The following is a 24,414-nucleotide window of genomic DNA, read 5'->3' as shown; positions in this document are numbered from 1 at the left end:
CATTTATAAGTACAGAAAGAGTTTCAACATTCTTATATATGACACTTTCTAAACAAACAATGGAAATTCCAGGTTGAAATATCAACAATATTAGGAAAAAGATAGAGTGCTACTCACTGTAATGATGACCGATGAGCTGCAGACAGGCCCAACAAAAAGACTTACACATTATAGCTTTTGGCCAAAACCTTTTTCAGCAAAGAAAACACACACACATTCACACAAGCAAACATGCCTCGTGCATACATGACCACTGCGACCAGCAGCTCTGACCCGCATGCAACTTTTAATTGAGTAGCCATCTGAAGTGGGGCAGGGAAGGGGAGGGATAGCAGGATACTGATAGCTGGAAAGAAGACCATTGTCTGGTGGGGTGTGCAGGGACTAGAGACTGCTAGGTACAGTGTCAGCAGGTGGAATGTGGTGGATTTAAAAAACTAAAAATAAATAAATATATAAATGAAATAAATAAGGAGCGAAAAAGAAGAGCAGTAGAGAAGGGGACATGACACGTAGGTCACTGGCAGAGGGTGGCACAAAAAGAGGGTGAGGGAATGTGAAAAGGGAGGATGTGATAGGATGAGGGGGCGGAAACTGTTGGGTGGAGAGTGTAGGGATATTTGATTACCATAGTACGACGCTGGGATAATTTTGGGACCAGAGAATGTGTTATATGAATAACTCCCATTTGCGTAGTTCAGAGCAGCTGGAGATTGAGGCAAAGATCCAGGTTGTGAAGCAGCCATTGAAATCAAATTCCCCACACCCCACCAGACGGGGCTCTTCTCTCCATCCATCAATACCCCCCCATTCCCACCCCACTCCAGACTGTTACTCAAGTAACAGTTGCATTCAGGTCGAAGCTGCTGGTGGCAGCGGTCATGTGTGCATGAGGCATGTTTGCTTAGGTGAATGCTTGAAGACTGCACCACAAGGATGCATCACGTGGAAACAGTTTATTGCAGATTGCAGGCTGCAAATCACTGTTAAATTTAGTAAGCATGTTCACTGCATAATCTGCTAATTTCTTCCCTGGACAGCTCGTCACTGGCTGTGATTATGTCCAATAAAGTTTCACATGCACAAAAATTCTAAGTGGAAAATGAATATAGGAACAAAAAATGAGAGGAAATGCAATGAGAGCAAATGAAAAAGTTCATATGACAATTAAAATGCTGTGACAAAGGAATAGAAATAGAAAGATACATTTAAACCAATTAATTCAATAAAAATAAAAAGATTTTTTTTTAAAAAAAATTGAAGGCACCTGATTTTGAACACACAACTACGGCACCTGATTTTGAACACACAACTTCACACATGATTCCCCATTCATTATGTTACACAATCAGTCCACATAACATTACTATTTTAAAAGCTATAAGGCATCACACAAAATCCTGAAATTTTTTTTTTTGCCGATTATTTGCAAACAAGGGCCGATCGAGGTGAATGGCTGCAGGGTGTGAAGCCAAAGGCACCCATTCTCCAAAACACATTGTGTTTCACTGCCATGCCTAATGATGGTCCCCTGCAGTATGCCTGGAGTTTACAGCAGATGAGACCTGGTGGTGCTGGCCAGTCTCCAGCTCAGGAAACCCTTAGGCGCTGTGCACATATCCATCCACCACTGTACTGCTGGGTGGAGGTTCAAATGGGGTATGGTTAGATGTTTGATGACACTGCAGGTGGAGAAGAGCTTCTTCGCAGCTACTGTGTATGCTTTGGTCCATTGTCAATCATCAGGCAGAGGCGATACTGACTTGGAAGGTATGGAAAATTCCAATGAGGTACTATTTAGTAGCAACAACTTTAGTAATGTAGGTGAATGTATTTGAAGTGAAGATGTTGGTTAAGGTTGTGGTCTCAACAGCTGGAGACCAATTTTATTTTGTATCAGCAAAAGTAGATGAAGATATCTGTGAAGGTGGCGTAGCAGTGGTCTTGTCAGCTGGATATTGATTTCATGAAGTATCGGTGGAAGCGGATGATTTTTTTGGTAAAGGGAGATGAATATGATGTTTTAGATGAAGAAGTCATGTTTGCTGCTACTGATGCAGATATTCTGGAGGAAGGAACTTGTATGTTAATCTCTCCTGATGGAAGCGAACTGATGGCTCTTGATGGAAACATGAATTTATGAGTGGACGTTGAAGGATGAATGTGAGGACAATATGGGAGGTGGGAGGTCCGTCTCTTAAATGCAGAAAAATATTTATTGTTGGTGAGAAAATAATACTCATAAATATAAAGTAGCAGGGGAGACTGAGGGAGATCCCGCCTTGGAGAAATGCAAATGTATTGCGAATTCTGATGAGATATGATGCAGTAGCAGAGAATTTTGCAATTTAGGTGGCAAATCAGTGCAAGAAGTTTTTAGTGTATCAGTGGATGTTGTTGAAGGTGTTTCAGATGTAGTTTATGTTGTACCGATGGATGTAATAAGTGATGTATTATTAAAGGAAGAGAAAGATGTAGATTATTGAATGAAGAGAAAGATATTGAAGTGTGAGGGTGCTGCAGCTACAGAAATCGTTACTTTAGAGGAAGGAACAAGTATATTTATTTCCAACGAGGAATGGCTATTGATGAAGAATTAAATACTAAGTGTACATTGAAAGAGGATAAAAATAATATGGGAGAACTGAAATGTTCCAAAGTGCATACAGATCTTATTTTTATTTATGGGAGAAGAATAAAGATAAAGTGGGGAGAGAGCTTGAAAGGTGAGATTGTAGTATGAAAGAATTGTCTATAATTAATGTGTTTTCTAGAAGGAAGAAAGTAAGAGAAGGGATGCAGTAGTTTTGTTAATAATGTGCAGGCAAAAAGAATAAAAATCAACACTAGTGAAGAAAGCAAGTGTGCACTTCTAAACTTGAAAAGTGATGTTCTAGTAGTATTTAAAATTTGTGTGTATGAATGTACGAGTTGATCGGAGCATGAAGAAAGAAGCCTCATATTCGAGCAGGTGAAAAAAAATGGAAGAAAATAAAGTTTAAAAGGTACTCACACTGGAGGAAAAATGTTGCGAGGGGCAATGATGGCACAGTTGCACATTGTAAAACAAGAAACTGTGATATGTATGTAGATTTAAGAATTGCTATATGTGTGTTTTCATGTGTCAGTTTTTAAGAATTTTGGGGTAACATTAAAGATCGTAACTGGATGAAAAATTGGTTAATATGGTAAGATATAAAGAGGAATACAGAAGCACACACAACCAGTGCAGGAGGTAGTGAGTAAAATGGCATAATTGGTTTATGGAGCTGAACAGATCATGATATGTTTTGATCTGATACATGAGTGAAGTTCGAATTTCTGAGCAGGGTATGTGTAATTTTACAGGAAAATTTATTGGAATAGCTTTGATTTATCACATACATTCTGGAAGAATTTGTACACATATATAAATGTCTGTAAGTTGATACAGGGTTAACTGTAAATGATATGTTCAAAAAAGGAAAATTATCTGAGGGTAGAAAACGTCTATGAGCTGCTGAAAGAATGTTCAGTGGTGAGAAACATGGAAGGAATCTTGGAAGGATTTACACTACAAACTGAGGATATTTTGCCAATATCTTAAGTCAGTTTGTATTACTATTTAGCTTGTGTATATATAGATTCCACTGGGTGTGAGGGGTGGGATTGGGGAGGGGGGCGCAGAGGGTGATCAGAGCCTGATCTATGGAGCTTCGTTGTAGCATATAGTTATGGAAAATTATACCAGAGTCATATTTCAACAGCTTTTAATCCTCAGTCATGACAATGGCTGCAAAACAACATATCTGAAGGTGCTGTACTTGCATCACGGTGCCAACGAGATTGATGGCAGCTTCTGTAGCAGCAAGAACACTGATAGCTGAACATTATTATAGTGATAGTGAAATGTAAAAGAGTTAAGGTGGAGTGTAATGACATGGTAAAATGTTACATTGTACAACAAAATTAAAGCTGAATGAGACAAAATATCTTAGAACAGAGGCAAAAGCTTGTAGTTAAAATCTGCACATGATGCGAAAGACTCAAACAAAAATACTAATCATTGCTGTGTTTCTTGTTTATATTGGCATTTAATTAATATGTCAATTTTGTGTAATTATACTCTATGATGTATTTATGTTAGTTTAAGTTCACATCATTTCCTATGACACTCATACCATTTCATACACCACCACAAAGTTATTTCACACTTTTGGTCAGACACAAATGTAGGATATGTTTAGTTTTAAGTAAGTTACACTTGGTGCTACTAGATATGCCTATTTAGCTAACTAAATGTCACATTAAGTGGAGCTGCGTAAGACAGCCGATATGCTCGCAAGAATTCACCCATGTTAAAGTTTAAGATGTTGATGGCAAGATTTAGCTGGGCTGAGCCTGATTGGTGCAGACAGTGACGGAAGGGAGCCTTCAAGAGCAGCCTTGTGTCTGCTGACAAAGAGACAACCAGTGGCACGTAACAACGTTCTTTCCCATGGAAGCTGATGGCCTGTGTTAGTTTCTGACCAGCAATATGAATGAGACAATGCACAAAATGTGTGTAGTGGCAGTGTCAGCCACTTGCTGGAATAAGGCGACATTCATACATTCTTAATTCTGCAATAATTCAATGGTTCATCATAGCACAAATACAAACATACCAGTGTAATCATGGCACTGAGATGCATCTATTGCAATATTAATACTGTATATAACTAAAACATTATGGTAGTTAGATGTCAACAGCAAATAAATATTATCACACTAATCATTGCAAACTGCTGAATGCAACATGATATCTTAACAAACAAGGTATGGGATGACAGCTTAGCATTACAGCTAACATTCATGAATGCCTCACATTTACATCTATTTTATTTATTGAGCTATAACCATTTTATATGTTTATTAATGAAATGTGTCATGTCATACTTGCATGATATTTCAATCATGTAACCTGCAATCTTCATCAGGTGCCTCAGGGAGCACCTGATGGAGATCGTGAGTTACGCAATCAAAATATCATGCAAGTACGATGAGGATTATTGACAGAAAAACCAATTTCCCAAGATGACAATGCCCCACTGGGAAAGGCTGAAGACCTACAATTAATATCTAGTTTATTTAATGAGTAATCAGTTTGGCTAACATTTAAAAAAGAGAGAGAGCTGTAATTTAAAAACGGCAAAGTTTCCAGACGATTGGATGATATCAGTAGATTGAGCATGAGGTGAGGTTTCAATACAACAGTCCAGGATCATTTATTTATATGTTCTACACGTTTTACCATGTTCATGAGTTATAAGCGCAAATACAGCTGTTACTTGATACAGTATCTATGTGTAAACTTTTATAAATAGTATATTGTGTTTGGTATCAACAGAATTATAAGATAATGAGTTGTCATTTGAAACATACATCTAATTTATATATTTGTTAATAATCAAGTGGTGATCCATTTATTAGACTTGTAGGTAAAAATGTGCAGCAAAGGTGGGGAATTGCCTGTTCTAATTTACGCAAGGAATCTGGCGATAAAAGCTTTCTGATTAGTTCTGGGGGGCTAGGAAGGATTCACAAAGCAGTTTGAGAGACACTCTCTTATGAGACTTTGTGATGATCAGGTGGACAATTCGGATGGAGGTAAAGTGAATTTCTGGGTAGGAAGTGGCTGCAAATACTTTAACTTTTGCTCACATTTACAAATTTTCAAGTTATGTGGGACCTAGTCTCACAGACTCCGTTTCACGGACTAGTAATTTTTAGTTAGCCAACGGTGATTCTGCTAGGCTTCAATTTATGTGTTTATGAGAGTTTTACTGTGTTCAAAAGTCATTATGAATTTTACTGGATTTTTAAATGAAACTCTGTAGGACCACCATTTTAACAGTTTTAATGTTTTGTCTGACTAATAAATCAGTGCATGCAATAAAAACGTTTGCTGTCACCAACATTAATTATTCACTGGAATCTAACCCTTTTTATTTATTATTATTATTATTATGCTTGAAATGTTTCAGATTGTGGTACTTAATAATTCCCATTACATGCCAATACTTGGGTAATTTGACTGCAGGAACACAGGAAAACTACAACACTGCAGTGAATTCTATTGCTGGGCACGAAAGCAGACTTGTACAGCATATTGATCCACATTTGTTAATAGAGTCTTACACAAGTACTGATTCCTAACTAAGTCACAAATGGCTTTCTAGTCAGGAATTTGGTTAAGAAACCAACCACAGGTACTTTAAAATGAGTGCTGCATGGCTTGGTTGCAAGGGACATATTCCTGAATAGCTGCTCAAAGTTGGTGTGGACCATGGCACAAAACACCAATGACTAATGAAATGCTAGGATTTTCAGGGCCAGTCAAGTCAGAAGGAGGTGCTGCCGATTCCAAAGTGGTGGTTCACCAGCCTCTGAACACAGATTCTTAACTGGGCTCATTTGATAGACTCCAGGCAATTTCCAAATGCCCTCATAGTGGACGGCATGTAACATCTTGAGGTAAGAAATATATTCTGATCCTTAAACCACGCTGAATTAATCTAATTGTGACTTGGCAAATGCCCTATAACACTACAGGTGATGGGGCTTGCCCGTTCCCTGTGCTTTCTTCTGAGGCATTTCAGAATATCCAATGATTTGGTGCTTTTTGTTTGCAGGTCTATCAGGTGCAGGACAGGTTAATTTTACGTCAAACAGTAGCACATTGTTCTTAAAATTTTAAGTATTGTCCCCCATAGGGAGCTCTGGTTGGTTAAAACTTCAACAAGCATGGTTAAAATTGAGACAAGTCGCTTACTCTAGTGAGAATCTAAAGCAGTTTTATTGTCTCAAGTTGACAGCCTCCTGATGGTCAGCTGTATTTGCATCATTGTCATTTTACGGCTAGAGGAAGATTAGAAGATTATGAAGTCATCCACAAATAACTTTTGACATGGCTACTAATGGCAAAGGAGGTGCCATTGTCAGCAATTGCAAACTCTGAATACAGTGCCTTGTGGGATCCTATTCTTTTCAAAAAGCAGTCAGACGAGGTGCCACCAATGTGACAGTGAAAGCATCTGTCCTTGAGAAAGGAATGAATAAGCAGCAACAGATGTCCACATACGAGGTGGTACCCAAAAAAAGCCGGAATAGCATTTCCATGGGTGGAGCTTGAGTAGAATGCATTTCTGCATTGACTGTTTTTGCTAGCGCTGCTTCATTCTTGTTTCATTTCTTATGATGGCAAGTTTAACAGAACAACATGTAGCTGTGAAATTTTGTTTTTTATTTGGTAAAAATGTTGCTGAAACTATTTTAATATTGAAAACACCTTACCAAGATGGCACTATGGGAAAAACTCAAGTTTACGAGTAGTTTGCTCGATTTAAAAACAATGACATGTCGATTGATGACAGACCTCATTCTGGATGTCCATCATCTGCCTGAATTGACAGAAATATTGAAAAACTTCGGGAGCTTGTGCTGCAGATCCTTGACCAACAATTGATCAACTGTCAGAGATCAGTGGGTTATCTTGGACCTCAGTTTAGCGAATTTTAACAGAAGATTTGGGAATGGAAAGGGTTGCTGCCAAGTTTGTTCCTCATGTTCTGACTGACAATCATAAGAAACATTGAGTTGAAACATATTGTGCTTTGAAGCAACAGCTTGAAAGTGATCCAGATTTTCTGCCAAAGGTCACTACTGGTGATGAGTCATGGTGCCGTGGTTACAACCCAGAGACAAAACAACATTCAAGCCAATGGAAGACATCATCGTCACCCCATCCAATAAAATATTGTCAAGTCAAATCAAACATAAAAACAATGCTGATTTGTTGTTTTGATGACAAGGGCATAGTCTACTCAGAGTTTGTTCCCCCAGGTCAGACCATCAATCAAACCTTTTATTTTGAAGTTTTAAGAAGATTGCGCAACAGTGTTTGTCAAAAAAGACCTGATTTGTAGCAGACAGGAGACTGGTTCTTCCACCACAAGAATGCAATTGCACACAGCCATCTCTGTTAGACAGTTTTTGGTTCCGCTGCTCCACACACTTTACTTGCCTGACATGGCTTTATTTAACTTTCTCATATTTCCACACATGAAACAGGGCATGAAAGGACATCAATTTGAGAACACTGAAGAGGTAAAGAAAAAAATGAGGGAGGAGCTGTCAGCCATTTTTAAGGATGACTACAAAAAATGTTTTGAATAGTGGAAGCACTGGTGGGACAAATTTATTAGTTGTATTGGAGAGTATTTTTAAGGGGATAAGGCTGTTTTGTAAACAATTTGAAAATATACAGCTTTTAAAAAATAATTCTGGTTCTTTTGGGTACCCCTTCGTAGCCCCCAGACACAAAATTGGCAAAGGATGTAGTATCTTCAGGTGGTGCCGAATGCCTTACAGGATCAAAAAATACACTGACTAAATGATTTTGGCATAAGAAACATTCCTGTACCGTGGTTTCGAGTAGACTCAAGCTGTCAAAGGCAGAATGGTAGCACATGAAACCCCACTGGGAGTGGCATAGGTGACCTTGGGATTCAAGGAGCCAGATGAGGTGGCACTGGGCCATGCAACCAAGTATCTTACCCATACAGCTGGTAAGGGCTGCATTCCAGTAACTATTAGGGATTGTATGATCCTTGCCTGGTTTCTGTAAGGTAATTAACATCGCCTCCTTCCAAGTGGTGCGGTACTGTCTATCAAATCAGACTGACTGAAACAAGAGAGGAGGTTGCCTTTGACTCAGTGCACAGATAACAGAGCATGGTATAATGGAAATGATCTGGTCCTGAAGTAGTGTCTCTGGCTGCGTACAGAGCTGATTCCATTTATCATGTGGAGAATGGATGATTGTATATATATTTCATTACACGAGAAGAAGCTAAGCCTTCTCAAATCTGGAATTTTCGGAAAGCAATAGTTTGTCCAGATGTCAGCTAAAACCAGACCACGTCTCTATGTGTGTCTATTGCCATTTCTCAACGAGGCTGTAAAGGGAAATGTATCTCCATTGCCTGAAATCCTCCCAAACTTGTGCAGTGGAAGTGGATTGATATTAATGGAAGTTGCAAATTGCTTTCAGGAGTTCCTTTTTCATTCCTTTATCACACTCATTGCTCGTGGCCTAGCACTCCTTAAGGCATGAAGATTTTCTGCAGTTGGGTGGCATCTGGCCAGGCTCTGACTGCCGAGTGACATTCTTTGTTCCATCGAGGAACAGCCCATCACCTGATGTGGTTGTTGGACAGGGGAATGGATCACACGGCTGATATGATCCATTATTTCCTGGGCACATTCATGTTGTACAAAGACTGCCTGCCGACTGTGTTGCAACCAATTTACCCTCTGAAGCATCCATCTTTGTGGTCTCCTGTCGATCACAGTCTTGGTCAACAGGTTTACCCACGCCGGAAAGTGGTCACAGGAATACAAATCTGTGTTCATTTGCTACCGGACAATCTACAGGAACTGGAGAATAAAAACAATGGTCTATTATAATTTGACACTGGGGCATGTGGTAGCTAAGTCCCACAACACATCATGTGCACTGAAGTCACTCATGAGGAGGAAAGGGAGGGGTATGCATCCAGCAGATTGGGAGGTAGAAGGTATAAAGAGCACCCTGTGATCTTAGCAGGTGTGTGGACTTCCACTGTAACTGCTTGTATGGCCGTGGTTAGAAGGACAGGACAGGAGTTGGACTGGTCGTCAACAGAACCACCACCCCACCCTTAACCCGGTCTCCAGCAAGATCATCCCTCCTGTAGGGGTATGTTGGTAACTTTAAAATGATTTTCTTGTAAGTAGACATCGAACAGTCTTTCCTGGGCAAGGAGCTGCAATTCTTCAAAATGCAATCGTTATCCACTTAAGTACCACTGCAAAACAGAAGTTGCTGTGTACGCCACTGATTAGTGATGATTGTACTTGCCCTCCTCCAGTGTGGATGTCAATATCATCAACAATAAAATCACCATCAGAAGGGGAGAGTGATCTGATGATTTAGCTGCCACTTTCTTCGATTACAAATGGCTTTTTGTTTTGTATTTTTCTTACTTGTGGGAGGAGTGGTGGCCTGGGTAGAGGATGGCTTACTGAGCCTCTGCTGATATGCAATGGTATGTGGCTGATGTTGTAAGTCCTTTGCTGAAGACTACTGAATGGTTTTGGGGTCAAGTGCAGCTTTTTCACTGCAGGTACATTAAAAAGTGGGTATACTAGTATTTTAATCTGTTGTCTGGGTTTATGTGGTCGGTGGCTTCTTAAGGGTCGATGCACAAGATGTAGCATATGCCAGACTGTATGCTTTAAAAGATTATTTGGCTTTGCCACAGGATAAGCATCTGATGACTTTCAACTCCAAAACTTTCCTTTCCTTCTTATAATCTCCACTCTTCCTCCTCTATACTGCATATTCCCCAGAGCAGTTTATACATTTTGTATGGAGTGTACAAGGGTCATCGTGAGTTGGTCCTCCAGAATTTTGACACATGGTCCTGTTACATGCTACTGTGGTGTGGCCACATCTTTGGCATTTAAACTATCGCACTGGGTTTGGACAAATGGTCAAACATATAAGACAGATATAGCCTGCAAGAATATGTTGAGGTAATTCTGGAGTTTTGAAGATTAATATTAATGTTGTAGTTTTCTCCAAACTGCCACTGACTCTCGTAATTTCTGTGACACATTTCTTTTCCGTTTTTCATGTAATTCCTCAGGATTCAGCTTCATTATATTCGAAAAGGTAACCAAACCTTTACAGAAGATAACTGTATTATGCAATTCAGCCACAACAGGGTAGTCACCTAGGGCCTTGCACCCTAAAAGCTTAGATACGTGGTGTGATGTGGCAGTTTCAACTACAAGTGTTCAATTACGAAGTCATTAAACATTTTTTAACAATCCAGCAATACCATCCAATCCCTTGTACATATAGAGATAGGAGATCTTTTCAAAGGTTCCCTCTGCTCTCTTGATTACTCTTGTGTACCACACTTAAAGATTTCCACAACAAGTAGCAGAAGGGGCCACCACCAACAGGCACGACGACTCATGTGGCACCTCATATTTCTACGCAGCAGTCACCAGACCCTGCTCACTATTCGGTACCACTTTCGGCTTCTGCTGCCACCTCCATCAGCACACAATATTCGTCCACCAATAGTGTCACCAGCTACCAAAGAGAATGCCGTAATCTGGGGACAACACTGCTTTGGTCTAGTACTGGTCGAGATAGAAATCCATCTGCTGATGGGCGGAAAAGACAATCCTACAGTCAGACAGTTCAGTTCAGTGCCTGCAGCCAGCCCAGGTCAGTTCCTGCATTACACTACAGAGCACAGTTACAAGAGTTCTGTTCTGAAGACTACATTCCTACTTAGCAGTCTCTATATTTTGGATCAATAGATACAGTCTAACATGAGTGTCTGCGTAATTACTTTTAGTATAGTCACAATATTATAGAGTGCCAAGAGACAGCAAAGTTTTTTAGATTTCACTGTATTAGGTGTAGGGCATCAAGTACCATGCACCAAACTGTTACGAAAGGTTAAGTACCATGTTGTTGTTGTGGTCTTCAGTCCTGAGACTGGTTTGATGCAGCTCTCCATGCTACTCTATCCTGTGCAAGCTTCTTCATCTCCCAGTACCTACTGCAGCCTACATCCTTCTGAATCTGCTTAGTGTATTCATCTCTTGGTCTCCCTCTAAGATTTTTACCCTCCACACTGCCCTCCAGTACCAAACTGGTGATATACATATATATAAAAAAAAACAAAGATGATGAGACTTACCAAACAAAAGCGCTGGCAGGTCGATAGACATACAAACAAACAAACAAACGAACACAAACATACCATACACACAAAATTCTAGCTTTCACAACCAACGGTTGCTTCGTCAAGAAAGAGGGAAGGAGAGGGAAAGACGAAAGGATGTGGGTTTTAAGGGAGAGGGTAAGGAGTCATTCCAATCCCGGGAGCGGAAAGACTTACCTTAGGGGGCAAAAAGGACAGGTACACACTCGCACACACACGCATATCCATCCGCATATACACAGACACAAGCAGACATTTGTAGAGGCAAAGAGTTTGGGCAGAGATGTCAGTCGAGGCGGAAGTAAAGAGGCAAAGATGTTGTTGAAAGGCAGGTGAGGTATGAGTGGCGGCAACTTGAGATTAGTGGAGGTTGAGGCCTGGCGGATAACGAGAAGAGAGGATATACTGAAGGGCAAGTTCCCATCTCCGGAGTTCTGACAGGTTGGTGTTAGTGGGAAGTATCCAGATAACCCGGACAGTGTAACACTGTGCCAAGATGTGCTGGCCATGCACCAAGGCATGTTTAGCCACAGGGTGATACTCATTACCAACAAACACTGTCTGCCTGTGTCCATTCATGCGAATGGGCAGTTTGTTGCTGGTCATTCCCACATAGAAAGCTTCACAGTGTAGGCAGGTCAGTTGGTAAATCACGTGGGTGCTTTCACACGTGGCCCTGCCTTTGATCGTGTACACCTTCCGGGTTACAGGACTGGAGTAGGTGGCGGTGGGAGGGTGCATGGGACAGGTTTTACACAGGGGGCGGTTACAAGGGTAGGAGCCAGAGGGTAGGGAAGGTGGTTTGGGGATTTCATAGGGACGAACTAAGAGGTTACGAAGGTTAGGTGGACGGCGGAAAGACACTCTTGGTGGAGTGAGGAGGATTTCATGAAGGATGGATCTCATTTCAGGGCAGGATTTGAGGAAGTCGTATCCCTGCTGGAGAGCCACATTCAGAGTCTGATCCAGTCCCGGAAAGTATCAAATGGTTCAAATGACTCTGAGCACTATGGGACTCAACTGCTGTGGTCATCAGTCCCCTAGAACTTAGAACTACTTAAACCTAACTAACCTAAGGACATCACACACACCCATGCCCGAGGCAGGATTCGAACCTGCGACCGTAGCAGCAGCGCGGCTCCGGACTGGAGCGCCTATAACCGCACGGCCACCGCGGCTTGCCGGAAAAGTATACTGTCACAAGTGGGGCACTTTTGGGGTTCTTCTGTGGGCGGTTCTGGGTTTGAAGGGATGATGAAGTGGCTCTGGTTATTTGCTTCTGTACCAGATCGGGAGCGTAGTTGCGGGATGCAAAAGCTGTTTTCAGGTTGTTGGTGTAACGGTTCAGGGATTCCGGACTGGAGCAGATTCGTTTGCCACGAAGACCTAGGCTGTAGGGAAGGGACCATTTGATGTGGAATGGGTGGCAGCTGTCATAATGGAGGTACTGTTGCTTGTTGGTGGGTTTGATGTGGACGGACGTGTGAAGCTGGCCATTGGACAGATGGAGGTAAACGTCAAGGAAAGTGGCATGGGATTTAGGTGAATCTGATGGAACCAAAGGAGTTGAGGTTGGAGAGGAAATTCTGGAGTTCTTCTTCACTGTGAGTCCAGATCATAAAAATGTCATCAATAAATCTGTACCAAACTTTGGGTTTGCAGGCCTGGGTAACCAAGAAGGCTTCCTCTAAGCGACCCATGAATAGGTTGGCGTACGAGGGGGCCATCCTGGTGCCCATGGCTGTTCCCTTTAGTTGTTGGTATGTCTGGCCTTCAAAGGTGAAGAAGTTGTGGGTCAGGATGAAGCTGGCTAAGGTAATAAGAAAAGAGGTTTTAGGTAGGGTGGCAGGTGATCGGCGTGAAAGGAAGTGCTACATCGCAGCGAGGCCCTGGACGTGCGGAATATTTGTGTATAAGGAAGTGGTATCAATGGTTACAAGGATGGTTTCCGGGGGTAACAGACTGGGTAAGGATTCCAGGTGTTCGAGAAAGTGGTTGGTGTCTTTGATGAAGAATGGCAGACTGCATGTAATGAGTTGAAGGTGTTGATCTACGTAGGCAGAGATACGTTCTGTGGGGGCTTGGTAACCAGCTACAATGGGGCGGCCGGGATGATTGGGTTTGTGGATTTTAGGAAGAAGGTAGAAGGTAGGGGTGGGGGTGTCGGTGGCGTCAGGAGGCTGATGGAGTCAGGTGAAAGGTTTTGCAGGGGGCCTAAGTTTCTGAGGATTCCTTGAAGCTCCACCTGGACATCAGGAATGGGATTACCTTGGCAAACTTTATATGTGGTGTTGTCTGAAAGCTGACGCAGTCCCTCAGCCACATACTCACGACGATCAAGTACCACTGTCGTGGAACCCTTGTCCGCCGGAAGAATGACGATGGAACGGTCAGCCTTCAGATCACAGATAGCTTGGGCTTCAGCAGTGGTGATGTTGGGAGTAGGATTAAGGTTTTTTAAGAAGGACTGAGAAGCAAGGCTGGAAGTCAGAAATTCCTGGAAGGTTTGGAGGGGGTGATTTTGAGGAAGAGGAGGTGGGTCCTGCTGTGACGGGGGACGGAACTGTTCCAGGCAGGGTTAAATTTGGATAGTGTCTTGGGGAGTTGGATCATTAGGAGTAGGATTAGGATCATTTTTCTTCGTGGCAAAGTGATATTTCCAGCAGAGAGTACGAGTGTAGGACAGTAAATCTTTGACGAGGGCTGTTTGGTTGAATCTGGGAGTGGGGCTGAAGGTGAGGCCTTTGGATAGGACAGAGGTTTCGGATTGAGAGGGAGGTTTGGAGGAAAGGTTAACTACTGAATTAGGGTGTTGTGGTTCCAGATTGTGTTGATTGGAATTTTGAGGTTTTGGAGGGAGTGGAGCTGGAAGTGGGAGATTGAGTAGATGGGAGAGACTGGGTTTGTGTGCAATGAGAGGAGGTTGAGGTTTGCTGGAAAGGTTGTGAAGGGTGAGTGAGTTGTCTTTCCGGAGGTGGGAAACCAGGAGATTGGATAGTTTTTTTAAGGTGGAGGGTGGCATGCTGTTCTAATTTGCGGTTGGCCTTTAGGAGGATGCTCTGAACAGCTGGTGTGGATCTGGGAGAGGAAAGATTGAGGACTTTGATTAGGGATAGGAGTTGACGGGTGTGTTCATTGGCTGAGTCGATGTGTAGGTGAATGATTAGGCGGGTGAGGGCTATGGATTGTGCAGTTTGGAACTGGTATAGGGACTGATGGAAAGAAGGATTACAGCCAGAGATGGGAACTTTAAGTGTGAGGCCTTTGGGGGTAATGCCAAATGTCAGACAAGCCTGAGTAAATAAAATATGGGAGTGTAATCTGGCTAGAGCGAAGGCATGTTTGTGGTGGGAATGTAAATAAAACTTAATGGGCTCGTTGTGGGGGTGTTGTGAGGGTGACATGGTATTAGAAGGTGGAAAGTGTAAAATAAGGCTGAAATGAAAATGAAAATAAAAATATATGGAGAGAGATAAAGGTGAACTAGAAAGCAACTGGAGATCTGGTGTGAAAAAAGGCGAAAAAGTGTTGGTTAGAGTTGGGCTATGTTGATCCTGTGGTGAACTTGGGTTGGTAGACAACGATGTGCATAAAGGTTAGGTGGTTGTGTTGCCGCCAAAACATGTTAAAGTGTGGAGAAATTCGGGAAAATTTCGAAAAAACTACGTGTAAATGTATTAAAAGGAGTGGTTTTGTGGTGGCAGATTATGAAAAAGAGGTTAACAATTGTCCCTTCCCTACAGCCTAGGTCTTCGTAGCAAACGAATCTGCTCCAGTCCGGAATCCCTGAACCATTACACCAACAACCTGAAAACAGCTTTCGCATCCCGCAACTACCCTCCCGACCTGGTACAGAAGCAAATAACCAGAGCCACTTCATCATCCCTTCAAACCCAGAACCGCCCACAGAAGAACCCCAAAAGTGCCCCACTTGTGACAGGATACTTTCCGGGACTGGATCAGACTCTGAATGTGGCTCTCCAGCAGGGATACGACTTCCTCAAATCCTGCCCTGAAATGAGATCCATCCTTCATGAAATCCTCCCCACTCCACCAAGAGTGTCTTTCCGCCATCCACCTAACCTTCGTAACCTCTTAGTTCATCCCTATGAAATCCCCAAACCACCTTCCCTACCCTCTGGCTCCTACCCTTGTAACCGCCCCCTGTGTAAAACCTGTCCCATGCACCCTCCCACCGCCACCTACTCCAGTCCTGTAACCCGGAAGGTGTACACGATCAAAGGCAGAGCCACGTGTGAAAGCACCCACGTGATTTACCAACTGACCTGCCTACACTGTGAAGCTTTCTATGTGGGAATGACCAGCAACAAACTGCCCATTCGCATGAATGGACACAGGCAGACAGTGTTTGTTGGTAATGATGATCACCCTGTGGCTAAACATGCCTTGGTACACGGCCAGCACATCTTGGCACAGTGTTACACTGTCCGGGTTATCTGGATACTTCCCACCAACACCAACCTATCCGAACTCCGGAGATGGGAACTTGCTCTTCAATATATCCTCTCTTCCCGTTACCCACCAGGCCTCAATCTCCGCTAATTTCAAGTTGCCGCCACTCATACCTCACCTGTCTTTCAACAACATCTTTGCCTCTTTACTTCCGCCTCGACTGACATCTCTGCCCAAACTCTTTGCCTCTACAAATGTCTGCTTGTGTCTGTGTATATGCGGATGGATATGCGTGTGTGTGCGAGTGTGTACCTGTCCTTTTTGCCCCCTAAGGTAAGTCTTTCCGCTCCCGGGATTGGAATGACTCCTTACCCTCTCCCTTAAAACCCACATCCTTTCGTCTTTCCCTCTCCTTCCCTCTTTCCTGACGAAGCAACTGCTGGTTGCGAAAGCTAGAATTTTGTGTATATGGTATGTTTGTGTTTGTTTGTATGTCTATCGACCTGCCAGCGCTTTTGTTTGGTAAGTCTCATCATCTTTGTTTTTAGATATATTTTTCCTGCGTGGAATGTTTCCCTCTAATATATATATATATATATATATATATATATATATATATATATATATAAACAAAGATGATGTGACTTACCAAATGAAAGTGCTGGCAGGTCGACAGACACACAAACAAACAAACACAAACATACACACAAAATTCAAGCTTTCGCAACAAACTGTTGCCTCATCAGGAAAGAGGAGAGGGAAAGACGAAAGGATGTGGGTTTTAAGGGAGAGGGTAAGGAGTCATCCCAATCCTGGGAGCGGAAAGACTTACCTTAGGGGGAAAAAAGGACGGGTATACACTCGCACACACACACACATATCCATCCACACATATACAGACACAAGCAGACATATTTACTAACAAATGTTACTTGTTATTTTTTATTGTGTTGGCGCATTCCTGTTCTAGTGCTGTCCCATAAAGCAAGTGAAAATGGATGTTTGGACTCAATTAATATTAACATTCAGTATCCCAAATCTGGTGACAAAGAAAAAGGATACTGATCGTTCAAAAAACTTTTTCGCCACTTCTCAACATTGGCAAAGTTAAAGGTTTACAGGCAGCTGAAAAACTGTGAGCAGTACCCTACACTGGCAATGAGGTAAGTCAAAATTAATATTTTCGTTAGTTCCTAACACTGAAAACGAGACACTGCAAACCCACTACACTTTCACCAACAGGAGCAATGAACAAAGAGAAACAATACTGGAGACAATATTCAGAAAACTAAGCAGAAAAATTTTAATTTCAATTTTTCCACTGAGGAGATGATTCATTACTTTCATTTTTTGTGGAAACTATGTGGAACTTACTGTAGTGTGCATGACAGATTCTAGCACTGCTAATCCATTTCCTTCCCAGGAAGATTTTTGTGAATTTTGCAAACTGTTGTGAGCATATTTTTTGGATATGGGCCAACTGGAACAGAACACCATGCTACATTTATTTCAACAACTGTCTGCAATTCAGGGGCTCACAACGGCACTCTTGGCCAGACTTGCAGAAAGCAAGGATGTAGGCAAAGACAACCACTGCAATTCAAGATGCTGCCGCCACCCTTTCTAACATCTGATCAGAAAGCTAACGCCTGGAACAATTTTATACAACCATGGAGCAGCACTATCTCTTGCATTAGACAACAGGCATTGTGAAATGGAAATTAGTTTTATTAGCATATGCAGGCCCCACTGTATTTCATCATCTTCAGAAATTGTTACCAACCTGTGAACCTGAAACTTTCTCCCATTTTGACAGTGAAGAAATGCTCTAGAAATATTTTGACTCACAAGCCATGTTGCTGCTGCCAGACAGAGATTTTTTCAATGTTACATGAAGTTAATCTAAGGTATAGAGAGTGGATTACTCAATAGTAGGGCTTGATTAGGGAACTAAATTTCACTGTGAAAATGATCAATGTAAGAAATCTGCCTAATTTGTGATATTCTTACGATGCACTCCCCTAACAACACATTAAAAAAATGGACTTGCTTAGTCTAGCAAAACTGTCTTTATGAGACTGTCTGCCATTGCTTTGGGCATACGAACAAACACGTTTCCGCTGAAGTGTTAAAGTGTGAGTACACTGATGTATTAACTATGCATGAATAGCCAGCACAGCCAAGCGACCAACACAGACAGACCCGGAAAACACAGGGTGAGCATGCTACTTGACTGCAACAGTCAGTAAACAACTGCAGAGGTGCTACATTACAATTTTGTTCACACTGGGATGTAAACTACAAAACAGGTAATAGTTTATATCAGAAAAAAAAAACTAGATATATGGCTGAAATGTGTAAAACAAAGCACATTTAACTGAAAGATCAGACACTCAAACATATTGTAGTAGTAAAAACTAGAAAGTCAAGTAATTTTCATAACGGACACACACAAATTCTAACACATTCATGTATGAAACTTCTTGTGAATACCTCCTTTTTTGTTAAAAAAAGTCATTATATGTAACTCTTTAACAAAGTACCAATCAACTTCCCAACTGACACAAGGTCATCAGTTTCAATCATTAACCTAAATGAGTACTGAGAATTAGGATTGCCAAATTTAACAGCCTTTCAAAGTCAGCTTTCAGCTATGCAATCAAGAGATTCCAGTGATAAGACAATTTCAGTGGCTGTTATGCAGAAACAATTTATGAAATACACTATTCATAGTTGTAAATTCAAATGAAGTAACAAATTCTGGATCTCTTCAGAGCTTTGGGCTTCACCATTCATGAAGGACCCAATCAAGTTCAAACTGACATTCCGATTGGGAAGTTAAATCAGCTGTTCCCAAAGTATGAAGATATTTTTGTTGAAGCAATAAGCAGTATCAAATGTTACAAGGCACATACTATGTCAGAGCCAAATGTGATGCTGAAATTTTTCAAAGTGCACAACATTCCTTTTGTGTTAAAAGATAACACAGGAACTAGACCATTTTGAACTAAACTAGGTTATAGAAGCCTTAACAAGTAGCCAATGAGCAACACCAATCATAGCAGTACAAGAGACGGAATGGCTCACTACGCGTACTCCATTTGGTCTCTACTGTTACAAAAGATTACTCTTTGGATTAGCCAGTGCACCAAGTTTGTTCCAGCAGTCTTTAGAACAATTAATTTGGAAAGCTCTGAATGCTGTGAACTACCTTGATGACATAAGTGTCTCAGTGAAAACTCCACAGGAACTCTTACAGAAATTGGAACCTATTTCCAAAATCATGCAAGTGGCAAACTTGAAATGCAACAAAGATTCGAGCATCTTCTTTCAACACAAAGTGAAATATCTGGGAAACATACTGTCTGCACACGGTATCAAGTGAAGTTGCAACATATTGACGCTATTAGGAACCTTCCAACTCCCAAGAATGTCAAGCATTTAGTTCCATACTAGGACAAATAAATTATTATTGAAAGTTTCTTCCTGATATAGCTTCCAACAGTGAACCACTGCACAAATTTTTAAGTAAAGGAACCAAATGGAACTGAAACAGTGAACTCCAACGTGACAAATTAAAACATTGTTTGCTCGATGGCGAATTTCTTATGACGTATGATCCAAACAAAATTCTCACAACTGTCATGGATGCTTCAGACTATGGTATAAGTGCCATTCTGTCACATCAACAGTATGGTTCGTGTCGACAACTCTGACAGTGGCACAAAGAAATTACAACCAGACCAAGAAAGAGGCTATTGCCAATCTTATTTGCAGTCAAAAAATTTTATGATTACATTTACAGACAAAAATTCATCCTCCTCACAGGCGCAAACCTTAGTGGCTATCTTTGCACCGAACAATATTGTTCCTACTGTCTGCATTGGTGGGCGTTACTTCCGTCTTATTATGACTATGTAAATGTAATAGGACAGATAAAAAAACTACTCACCAAGCAGTGGCAGGAGAACACACACATAAAAGAAGGTTATAATTATTCAGGCTTTTGGAGCCAGTGGCTCCTGCTTCCGGCAGAAGGGTTGAAGGGGAAGAAAGAGGGGTGAAGGAAAAGGCCCAGACAGGTTTATGAAAAGGAGTAGATTCTGGAAAAATTATCCAGAACTGTGGGTCAGGGGAGACTTTTCAGACAAGATGAGAAGGAAAGATCAATCCCTTCCTTTTCCTTCAACACTTCTGCTGGAAGAAGGAGCCACTGGCTCTGAAAGCCTGCGTAAGTATAATCTTATTTTTTGTGTGTGTTCTCCTGCCGCCACTTGGTGAGTAGTTTTTTCATCTATCTAGTTACATTATGTTGACATAAATTGATTATTTTCATTGTTATAATTATGACTATAAAAGTATAATCAGGTCCACAGCACAACATACAAATGCAGATTTACTTTCTCGTCTGTCAACAGGGCAAGACAAAAAGTTTCATTCATCAACTGGCTGTTTTTCAATAGATATCAGTACCCAAGACACTGTGGAAAATTTCCCAGTAAACTAAAATTTAATTGGCAAACTTGTAACTAAAGATTCTGCTTTGTCTAAAATCAAATAGTATATTCGAACTGAGTGGCCCAATGATAAGAAGTTACTTAATGAGACAGATATTAAGTCTCACTGGAAAATGTGTCATACACTTACAGCATAGAAAGGTGTCATCCTGGAACATTTAATCTCGTGCAAGGCAGGATTGGTTATTCCTGTAGTGTTTAAACCTAAACTAATACAGTTGCTACATCAATGCTACAGGGGCTTTGTTTGCACCAAATGCATTGTCATAGAGCATTGCTACTAGAAAAATATTGGCAAAGATACTGAAATGATGCTGACTGAATACCAGTCAGCCCTGCCTTAATATTTCTGTAGTCTAGAGTCATCAGAATCCTGGTCACATCTGCATACTGATTATGCAGGACCATTTCTCAAAAACTACTGGCTCGTCTTCATTGATGATTTCTCCAAATTTGCATTTGTGATACAGATGTCATCCATATCTTCAAAAAAGAGTATTCAGGCATTGTAGCCTTCTCTACTGAATGATCGCAGAAATCGATTTTCATTTGACAACAATGCACAATTTTCTTCTCAGGAATTTAAATGAACTGCACCCTTTCATCCTGAGTCCGATGGACTCACTGAAAGGTTCTTATGGACTTTCAAGCTGCACATGACACAGCTAGTTCAACAGTACAAAAATGCAATGCTTTACTGATCTTCCTCACCCAGTACAGAGTCACTCCACACAATGCACAATGTCTAGCTTAGAAACTTCATGGATGACCGCATCAAACATTAACGTCAATTTTAAAGCCAATCGTGCATCCACAAGCCGAGCTTCGACAAAAGCGGAAACAATTTTTTTTAAAAAACTGAATAATACAGTGCTCACTACAATGTACAAATATGAAACAGATGTGGCTACCAGGCATTCTCATAGAGCAGCACAGCAAAGTAATATATAAAATTAAATGTTTACACGGATTCACAACACATCACAAAAACCAAATCAGGCTACACCATGCTCATCTGCATACAGGCAGAAATCTTAGGCTATTTTCTTCTACAGAATCAGAAGACCTACATGCAGTCAGCTGTCTGAGGAACCTCCTGATGCTGCCAGCAGCTGCTCCTACCGGCAGCAGGACCCAGCTGCATCCAGCCAGTGATGAACTGATGGGAGTGAATGTTGTGCCTCACACCCCAGACCAGCATATGGATGTTGAAACGGCAAAGGATTGGCCGGCTGCTCCCTCACCATGGTTTTAAGTGGCTTTCCCATGATGTAACGGACAAATGCCAGGGTATGTGTACCCACTAAATACATGTACCCACCAAATACGCATCTTGACAAGCACAGAATCTGGACAATGATGAAGCCTGCTTCGCCCCCTCCCCTGGCCCCACTCCCCGGGAATAGATGCTGTGTACTGGGATTAAGAGATACACAGCAAATACCACAAGAGACCGCAAACAAACAGGCACATCCAGATGGCTGATGCCTCTCAGTCCCCAGTTCCGAGCAACAGCCTGCAGATGGTGCTAGCTGTTCGGACCACTTTCTGCTTCTGCTGCCACCTCCATCAGCGCATTGTATTTGTCCGATAATATCCTGATCCTGTAGTCAAGCAGTTCAGTTCCTACAGCCAGCTCAATTCAATTCCTGTATTAAGCTACAGAGCACAGCTCAAGAGTTCTGTTGTCCAGAGTACATTCCCACTTTGCAGTCACTATTTATGGAGCAATAGATACAGTCTAATATGAGTATCTGCATAATTACTTTCAGTCCTAGTGATGATATTAATAACCTTTATTCAAAAATGGCTCTGAGCACTATGGGACTTAACATCTATGGTCATCAGTCCCCTAGAACTTAGAACTACTTAAACCTAACTAACCTAAGGACAGCACACAACACCCAGTCATCACGAGGCAGAGAAAATCCCTGACCCCGCCGGGAATCGAACCCGGTAACCCGGGCGTGGGAAGCGAGGGCCTTTATTCTTTATTAGTTACTGTGTAGCCACATTTATGTTCTAGTGTTGTCCTGTCAAGAAAGTGTTTAGTTAGTAAGACTAGTGTGCAATGGCCACCCATTTTAATGAACTAGAGCAGTAAACAAGTTTTCTGCTACTGTGGATACCTGGGCTGCATTAATAGTAACACTGAGTTACAACTCCCAACAGTTACAGTGAAAGTGTTATGGTAGATTAGTGCCCTGTTCCTATAATTGTGAGACTACTTCTTGGGCGGACTGAGTATCTGAGCTGTCTTTGTTGGGTGGTTGCAGTCACCTGAAAGTACACTCATCCCTTCAAAAGTAGATCTGGGCTGAGGTCACTCCACTGAAATCTTATGAGCTATATTCATCATTTGGATTTGCAGCTCCTTGTGTTTACTGTGTCTGCAGTTAAAATTGTAGGATATAAGGTCCGCCAGGTTATACAGTAAACTGACCACTGAGGAAATCTTCCATATACAGAAGGCAACAGCAGAAGGAAAATAGATCATAAACAAATACACTGCACTCTGCAAGGGCACACTATTTAACACATTAAAGGACCTTTACAAAAAAGACAACACAAACAGATAAAGTCTACCCCAGCCCCCTCCCCCCACACACAAATAAACGGATACACTACACTCTGCAAAGACTCACCACTTCACACACACAAGGAACACCATGTAAAAGACAACACAAACAGCTAAGAAGTGTACAGGAAACACACACACACACACACACACACACACACACACACAGAGATAAAATGTAAACAAAATTCATATTTTGCATCAAACTCACTACAGTGTTTTGGTGAAGTGCAAAGTACTTTTACAACCTTATTAGTGAAAATACGTGTTATATTTACGTGTGCTTCACAACTCCTCACCATGATGCTGAGACTAAAAGGGGTTGCCACGTGAAAACGTAAGTAATAATGAATATAGGCACGAAATATCACGACAAACTAAATTACGTTTAGGTGATAGGTCAACTTCCCAACAAAACTTTCTCATCAACATCATTTGGTTGCAGATGATAAGCCACCTGTAATAAATAATACATAAGTCGTCCTGGAAAATAATGCACACTAAGTGTCAATGTATTAACAAACAGAAACGAATTATTGTTCGAACTAAATATCCACATAATTTTGTAATCGTTTCGTAAAAATGTTCACATTACAGATTAAATAAAATGGAAACCCACTGACGATGGTACGGTGGTGCTGAAACATGTTTGGGAACTTGGAAAAAATGGTGTTTTGCATAACTGGTGGACCTTACATCCTACAATCTTATGAGATATAGGGAAACAAATGTCAATTCAGGCAGAGTCCTATGTGCCTGAGCAAGCCTTATACTACTGGGGAAAGGGGGGGGGGGGGGGGGGGGAGGGACCACAGCACATGCCCCACAGGTTGCCAACTAGAGACTAGAGTTTTACCTCAACAACGATTCACCACTCAGTAAGAGCACAATGTTTTTTTTAATAGAGGTTTGTACTTCCTCCCATTTTCTGAAATGCATAACATTCCACCACTAACCAATGCTGGCTCAGCTCCATGGGGAAAAAATCCAGCTTTCCCTTCCCTACATTGTGGGACACTGTTTTTCAGGCCCTTCCAGTGAGGCCTGTCCATCTTGAGTGGCTCTGCCAGTAGCTAAGTTACCACTGGCATAGCCTTCA

The 24,414-nt window shown here is 41.6% G+C and overlaps 2 protein-coding genes across 2 annotated transcripts in view; one reads left to right on the top strand and one right to left on the bottom strand.

The window, feature by feature from the left end:
• LOC126260760 (dynein regulatory complex subunit 7-like) overlaps nt 1–24,414 on the bottom strand; it is a 200,874-nt gene that overhangs the window by 131,328 nt on the left and 45,132 nt on the right. The window lies entirely within an intron of this gene.
• Nucleotides 1–24,414, top strand: part of LOC126259242 (protein distal antenna-like) — a 160,424-nt gene that overhangs the window by 134,302 nt on the left and 1,708 nt on the right. The window contains exon 6 of the transcript XR_007546488.1: nt 21,793–22,027. The gene's annotated coding sequence lies outside the window, so the exon portion shown is untranslated. The remainder of the gene's footprint in view (nt 1–21,792; nt 22,028–24,414) is intronic.

Source organism: Schistocerca nitens, chromosome 5 (genome assembly GCF_023898315.1).
Source record: "Schistocerca nitens isolate TAMUIC-IGC-003100 chromosome 5, iqSchNite1.1, whole genome shotgun sequence".
Taxonomy (NCBI): Eukaryota; Metazoa; Arthropoda; class Insecta; order Orthoptera; family Acrididae; genus Schistocerca; species Schistocerca nitens.
This window is presented reverse-complemented; position numbering and strand designations above follow the sequence as displayed.